Source organism: Gordionus sp. m RMFG-2023, chromosome 4, assembly GCF_954871325.1.
Source record: "Gordionus sp. m RMFG-2023 chromosome 4, tfGorSpeb1-WG-v2, whole genome shotgun sequence".
Lineage (NCBI taxonomy): Eukaryota > Metazoa > Nematomorpha > Gordioida > Chordodea > Parachordodidae > Gordionus > Gordionus sp. m RMFG-2023.
The window spans coordinates 13,953,516-13,962,188 of NC_088778.1; positions in this window are offsets into that span (position 1 = coordinate 13,953,516).

The following is an 8,673-nucleotide window of genomic DNA, read 5'->3' on the forward strand; positions in this document are numbered from 1 at the left end:
AAAAAATGATATCTGCTATTTTAACTAAAATGTATAAGTTCTTACTTCTCTAGACTCCGAATCCTGAACCCGAACCTAGTTTATGGATTTTTCACTGATGAACCCTTTTTTTTAGAACAAGGGTTCACAGCCTTCGAAGTTTTACTTTATATTACAGAATAAATTATGTACTCATGTTTTAAGTATTGTGAGAATAAGAAAGAATTAAAGATGATGTTTAAACAGAATTTATAAATAAAATGCATGTTAAAGTTTTTTGATTTAAAACTTAAAATCGTTAACATTTGTTTTTTTTTAAATTTTCACTTTTTTCCTTTCTTTGGAACTCGTCTCACCCTACAGCTATCTTAAATATGCAACTACTTATATTATATTTGATATATTAAGATTTTTACACAAAATTATATTACGAGCATATTAACTTACCGCATAAGTAGAAAACCCACCAGCTCACGGGAAATTATGCAGACCCTATTCCTAGCATAAATAGGTCGGGTTTTATTTTGACAAGAATCCTAATATACCTTGTTTTATCCATATTTTTTTGAATTTCAAAGAGATATGTACCTTTTTATTTTTTAAAATATTTCGTCCATGGGTTCAGGTCTTTTTACGAATTTTTGTTTAGGAGTAAATAAATCCGAGAATAAAAGAGTACTTATTACTAAATTTAGAAGAAAATCAAATAAAAATTTTAATAAGAGCCGGGCTAGGTTAATTTATTTAAGAACAAATTATTTGCTCAGTTTTTTAATGGAAATACAGTTTTCAAATAATTATTTGTACAATTATTATTAAAAAAGAGAAGTTTTAAAATATTTGAACAGTTTTTAACAGGTACCCGACCGTAACGAACCTTTAAACCATTATAAACCGTTATAAATATTTGAACCGTAACCTAAACTGAACCGATATAATTATTTTTTGAAGGAGTAAAAAGAACAACCGGTTCAAACCAGTTCAGTTTTTATATTTTAGGAATCAACCGTTATAAATATTTGAACCGTAACCTAAACTGAACCGATATAATTATTTTTTGAAGGAGTAAAAAGAACAACCGGTTCAAACCAGTTCAGTTTTTATATTTTAGGAATCGAAAAAATTTAAATACCCAGTATTTTATAAACTTGCTCTTATAGTACTGGCAGTTCCCGCAACACAATTTTCTGTAAAAAGGGCCTTTTCTGGGCAAAATTTGAGTTATCTTCACAGCGAACAAATATGAATCCATTTATATTAGAAAGTATGCGTTCAAATAATATATTTAAAGATGAGTTATTTTGAATCTTATATATTTTTTTTATATATAATTAATAGATGCTTATAATAAATATAAATTAGACGATGGTGTTGCTTCAATAAAAAAAAATTTCTAACCGTAATGAACCATTATAAACCTTTACAATTAGCTGAACCGAACCGAACCTTTATAAATTTTTTCTTAAGAACCGTAATCTAAATTTAACCATTATAATTTTTTAAATACTGAACCGTAACCAAACTGAACCGTTGTAAATAACGGTTCGGGTCCCTGGTTTTTAATCAAAATACTAAGTTTTTTTATTGAAATGTGCATTTTTTTTAAATCTTAATAAAAGAGATATAGGTTAGAGTTAACATTAGGGATATAAATTAATGAAAAAACCATGTAAAACAAAAAAATTTAAATATTAAAAACGAAAAAAACAGCAAATAAAAAGTGTACAAAAAAAGGCTTAAATCAATTTAACGAAATTTTTAAACTCACAAAAATTAAATTTAAAAATTATTAATTTTTATAAACTCAAATTTTACAAAATATGCGAGTTATAAAAATGAATAAGAAAATGAAAAATCATCAAAATTTGATAAATTATAATTAAAGAAAGTGATATTCTAGATCAGCAAACCGCCCAAACGGGCTTCGGGCAAGACCTAATATTTTTAAGAATGATTCGGGCCTGGTAGAACTTAAATTATGAAGTGAAACAGATATATTTTAAAAATTTTGCAAGAAACAAGGCGCTAATAATTTTTTTTATTTGTTTGTAGATTTATTAAAAACTCGATTATGTTCAGTGTCATAATGTTACTGTATTGAAAAAAAGAATTATTTTCTATATTTAATAAATTTGAGCCGGGCGGACAAATAATTTTATATTTGAAGTCGGACTTTTCGGAATAAATAAAAATACAATTTATTTGGAATCGGGGTGGGTTGAACAACTTTTTTTTTAAATCGGGTTAGGCAGGAAATATTTGGAATAAAAATTCGGGCTGGGCTTAAATATTTAGAACCAATGCAGATATTGTGATATTGAAAAATTTACAATAAGATTTGTAGATTATATTTTCCTTAAAATGTAGTAATAAAAATAAATTAAAAAAAAAATCATGTTAGTTATTTTCGTTTGTTTATTTAATCACTAGTTACTATAGAGGCGTTACATAAAATCTTAAACACCCCCCTCCCCTTCGCAAAAGATGTTAATTTTCTATTCGAGGCCATTTGAGGCGTTAGAACCCTGCAAGTTGTCCTGTGTAGGGATCAGGTTTAAATAATAATTATAATTCTTCTGCAGAGTTTGAAAAAAATTTCAAAAATTGCAAGCCGGGTATTGTCTTGGGCAGAAATAATTTGATATAACAGGGTCGGATTTGCAAAAATTTGGCTTGGGCCCACCCGCATCAATAAATTTTTAGGGATTATTGTGCCTCTGTTGACATACATTATAATTCGGTGAATAGTATCCTAAGGATTTCATTGACTCCAGTTTTTAGTTAACTATAAATATTTAAATAATTCATTACCGGTTTTTCATTTTTTTAAAGATCTGATGCTGGAAGCATATTCCAGCATGTATGGAATACCTACCCACCTCCTCAAGATTTTTCCAAAATAGAAATTTTAAATAAAAATTAAAAAAAAAAAAATTTAGTCTATCAAAAAATTTTTAAATAATTAATTGTAAATTTTAAAATTTTAAGCATCCATTGAACCTCGGCAAAATAAAAAAAGTATAGTAATACTTCGCTAGTGTTTAAATCACTTAACTTTGGTCAGTTTCGGTTAAGTCAAGTTTTTAGCCTAAAAAATTGACTTAAACCTCTAGGTTGAGTTTAAAATTGATTTCTTGGGGGATAAAAGCTTGGCTAGGCTGTTTTAAAGTTATGTTAGGACATTTAACAATACTATTCGACGATCCTACATAGTAGGTAATCTATTCATAGAATACTATTCCGGCAAAATTAAATCTTTCAAAATTTAAAATATAGCGCCTAAAATTATTTATTTGCAAATTTATTAAAAACTCAGATTTTCTAAACCTCTACCTACGAGCGACCACGATATGTATATTTTTATTTTAGTTGTTTTTGTAAAAACCCCCAAAATAACCGTGTAATTATTTTTTAAATTATGCTCATTTCAAATTTTAAAAAAAAGATCTGTGCAATCAATTAATTTTTAAACTGACTAATCCTTAGTTTGAGATTATTTTACTTCGAACTCAATTTATTTTATCATTTTTCGCAAAATTTAGTGCTTGATTACATATACGTCGTATTATATGGAATCTATGGAATTCGGAATCTCTCACTTTTGAGGGATATTTTAAAATTTGAAACATATCGAATTTCAGTTTATGCCATCAAATTTGTGTATTTATCAATTTATATGAAAAATCAATATAAGTTAAGTGTTGTTCAAAGGTTTGCTACAAAACTGCCTGAAATTACAGTGTGGATATCATATATATGCTGAGTACATTTCCGGTCAAATCAGACCAATGAATAACATCAAAGAATCCAACTAAAAAATCTGGCTAAATAGTCATAAATTTTTAAATTCCATAAAATATCTTGGGTTTTAATATTAAGTAAATTAATGTTAAAATAAATAGCTGTATATTTCATTCAAATTTTATTAATTAAACCTGTTTTTTTTGCTACACCAAAATGAACATTGGCTGTAAGGTCATCGGTAATATCACCCTACAAAAATCACGCTTATGATAGCACAAAAATTTCTACTTATGTCGGAATAAAAACTTTAAAAAACATCTTCTTTAATTAACCAATAATGCAGCTAAAAAAAGAGTATATTTAACCCTTCGATAATGATTCAATAGTAGCTATGAAGTGTTATAATGAATTTGGTAGATCTACAAAAAAAACTTAAAGAAATAGTGAATGCATAATTGAATACGCAAGTTTCGTAAAAAATCTCAATTGTTCTTGCCATAAAAGTCTTTATAAACATTTTGAACCTTTAAAAATATATTTTCTCTTTTTAAATATCCACCAATAATTTTGAAATAATTTTTTGAGACCATTAGTAGAAGCCTATCTAGGCTTGATCTTAAAGCAGTCATTTAGATAAAATAATAAAAATGCTTGAATACAATGATTTTATGTTAATCGATTTATTATCAATTATAGAGGATATGAGCGACATAATAAAGACTTAATATAAGCATGGATTATATTGTATTGTAAAATCCTTACAAGTTTTCTAACATAGACAAAGCAGTGGCCCCTACAACGGGAAGGGGGTCCGAAGCAACTGCTTTAGTAAATTTGAGTGGGGGAAAATTTTCTTTATTATTTAATTATTTACTGTTTTGTTACATCCATCATGATCAATTGATTTCTGGTTTATAAATGTAATAATAAGACCCCCCCCCCAATTAATATTTACAAATATCTATTGACGGAAACTTGGTCGATGTTTAGTAAATTAGGTTGTTATCCTAGATTTCTTGTCACAAATTATTTTTCCAATTTAAAAATATGCCTAAAAATATTAACCAAAAAAAATACAAATGCCTAATTAAAAATTGCAAATCGCATAATATAAGAGATGATTAGAAATTAGATTACTTATAGTATTAAAATGAATAAAGTTTTTTGCTTAACATGTCTCTTATTTGGAGGTCTACACACAAATTCAAAATGGAATGTGAAGGTCTAGATAAATGGCAGAATATTAATCGTGATATTATTCTGCATGAATCTTTACAGGCACATATGATGGCCGATTATGGAAGACTTTCTCACAATAAAAATTCAATATTAAAATTTATAACAACCCAGAAAGAATGTGTAGATAATAACCGTTCTATCATAAGAATTATAATAAGATGTTTAGATTATTTAATATCTCGTAACCAAGCCTTCTGGGGGAACAGGCAACAAGAAGGCAATATGATGGCCCTTATTAAGCTTCAGATTCTGAATCTGTACTAAAAATGTATATACAACAAAATAAAGAAAGAAATAGGGATTAAAAACGAAATTATATTCAAATCTATTATTATATAATAGCATAAATATTCTCATAGAAACCATGAAAAATATGGTTATAAAAAAAAATTCAAAATGTGATTACATTTAACAGGTGCTTTAATAGCTTTGATAGTAAATTATGTTGAAAATAGTGAGACGCCGAAGCCTGTTGAAAGACTGATTGACATATATTGTACGGGAAATACCACAGGTCTCGATATTAAGCATAATATAATATCTAAACTTGGCTCGATAAATTTACCCCTTGAATTTCTAGTTGCGCAAAGTTATGATGGCGCCTCAAACATGAGTGGAAGAATCAATGGTGTGCAGGCCTTGATTAGAGCAGAGGCGCCAAAGGCAGCTTTTATTTGGTGTTATTGTCATCGATTAAATTTAATCATTGTTAAATTATGCCAATCAATTTAAGAACTTCGAAATGTTCTAGGAATACTAGATGAGATTTATATCTATTTTAATGGTGTGAAAAGATATGAGGTACTCAAAAAATGTCAGTGTAATGATCTAACGAATTCTACGCATCAAGAATACCACTCGGTAATATTATCTTATTTATTTAGATTTAAAATGTTTTTTTTATTTAGAAGCTGGCTATCGTCATATAAAGCTATTGTAAATTTTTTTCTACTTTATGATGCTTTGAGGGCAGCCTTAACAAATTTAAAGGATTCTAAAGATCCTGCCACTTCCACTATGGCTAGTGCTATAATCTTTAGAATAGAAAAATTTGATTTTATCTTATCACTTTGTGTTTTGGATAAAATATTGTTGATAACAAGTTTGGCTTGTACAAAATTGCAAACCATTTCGAAGGATATAAGGTTTGCAATAAATCAAATTCAATTGGCAAATGATTGCTTAATTAATTTGATAAGTATAATATAAATTATTGTCTTAATTATTTTTTAATCTAATAGATAATAACACTGAATTTTTGGATGTTTTTTCAAAGGCACAAGATTTTATGAAGGAGAAAAATCTACCTTTTGATTTTGAAAGTTCTAGACTTCAAACATTACAATCCAAAAAGGAGAGGTATATATACTTTCATCATTAAATATAGAAATTTTTTTAGCTTTAAAATAGGTGTGTTTGCAGTTTAACGAAAGATTTAATGATGATTCGATGAAATTTTTACATCAAACATCATTTTTAACGCCAAAAGGAATGGCAGAAAAATCAATTTTTAAAAAGATATCGAGGATATATGTGAATTTTACAATTTAAATTCAAGTCAAATTTTCGAAGAAATGTTGAAGTTTAGAAATATTTATAAGTTGGCCAAAATGGGGAATGTAATTATTACTCTTTTCAAGGGGGTACTTTTCAGGGGGGTATTCTGCTTCATTCGCTCAGAAAGTGTAGGGACCACTGAGTCGAAGCATATAAAGAAGTAGCTCAGAATTATTCAAAAGCCAATATATAATATATTGAAAAAGGATATGATTTTAATAACAATAAATATAAAATCTTTAAATTATGATAATGAAAGATACAATCAAGTTAGAACATTTTAAACGAATTATAGATTAAATAATGTAAAGTAGTTGTCTAATTCATAAAAAAGGAGTATCATCAAAAAAATGGGTAAAATTTTTAAATTCAAATCAAGCTGTACTTAGAGCAGGTTTTGAATATGTATATTCAATTCCTCATTCAAATGCCCATATATAGAATTTTTAATGAATAATTGTTGGCGTAAAAATCAATCTTCTCACTCATTTGATTAATTAGAAGCTGAATTTATGGTAAAGCAAAATTTTAAATTGCGAAGAGTTCACGATATTTATTTCTAGAGATAAGAAACTTTTAAATAAGGTTCTAGATAAATATATATGTAAATTTCTATTTAATTATTTTATATTTAAACTGTGTAAATATGCATTATTTAAATAAAGATTAAATTCGTAATTTGATAAAAAATAACTCACTAATACTTGTATAAAATGTAATTGCGTTTATCCCGCTTTTCGTTTTAATCTTTAAAATCCTGCAAATTCACTTTTTGAATATGGCAAGTCTAATCCCAATACGACTAAATTAAACTTATATCATTTATAAGTATTTATATTTATTAAAGAAGAATATAATAGGATATAGTTTTAAATTTTAATGAACTTTCCGTGTTTTTTGACGCTCAAATAGATAAGGAAAGTTCAGGAAGCTTGAAGAAAACAAAATACTTAAATAATTCCTTATTCGTATTCTAATAAATTATCATCATTTCGACATTTATCTAATATTGGATTAAAAATAAATTTTATTTGCATATTTTTTTTTTGAAAAGTAAAAAATTTGCATTATTAAAATTTAAAAAATAATGATTGTGAAAATAAAATTTAAAAAAATAAGCGAGTTATAAAATTTAAAAAAATAAGCGAGTTCCAATATTTACGAATAATTTTTACATTATTCTTATTGGAATTTTGTAACTCCTCTTCGTAAAATTTTGTACCTTGCCTCTTTACTGAACTTGATATTAAAAGCAGAGTTCCCTGTCGTTAATCAAATTGATAACTTGGGATTCGAAGCTGGAGTAGAGTTAGTTTATATGAGATAGCAAGGGTTTAATGTTGTCAAAACCATCCTTTTTTTGCTGTTCATCTGCTTTAAAAGACACTCATAAAGAAATACCCTCATTTTTACAAATTACTTAATTATTAAAAAAAAAGGATTTTAAATAAACAAAAATGGTTTCTTGGAAATTTATTTTACGCCTTTTTTAAGAAAAAATATTTGTTTTCTATCTTTGTTTTAAAATACTATATTTACATTGGCTTATTTGTAGAGTAGAAAAATTTCTTAAAAAAAATTTCTTGAAATTGTTTTGAGTCATTCATTAGTTAAAATATAAAATTTATATATTTAAATTTTTTTTTTTAAAAAAATATCGTAAAAAGAAAATAAGACGAATTTTGATGACAAGTTTTCTTGAAAATTGTAATTATTGTTTACATTTTTAGGATTTTCAAAGAAAATTAATTTTATTATGAGAATGTCTGCCTCTGCGTGCAGCAAATTATTTATTATGAGAATGTCTGCTTTTTTGTGCAGCAGTAATGGATAAATATCTGGTTGATGAATTATCAGGTTCAATGAGAAATCATAAAAGTAGTGGTTCAGGCAAAACCATCTAGACCCTTTCCTCTCAGGCCAATGACGCTGATTCTCCTTGATGACTGAAAATTAACTATGCATGTTGACTGGTAGGTTACCTACTAAACTTTTAGTTACGCCATTTCGTACTCCCAGGGCCCTCTATCACTGAAGGGGGGGGGTACAAATAAAATGTTTCACTGAAATATTGAGGGGATGAAGCACCTACCTTCTTAGCCCTCAAAATAAATCTATATAAGACGGGTAGATATTTTAGCTTGGTTTTTATGA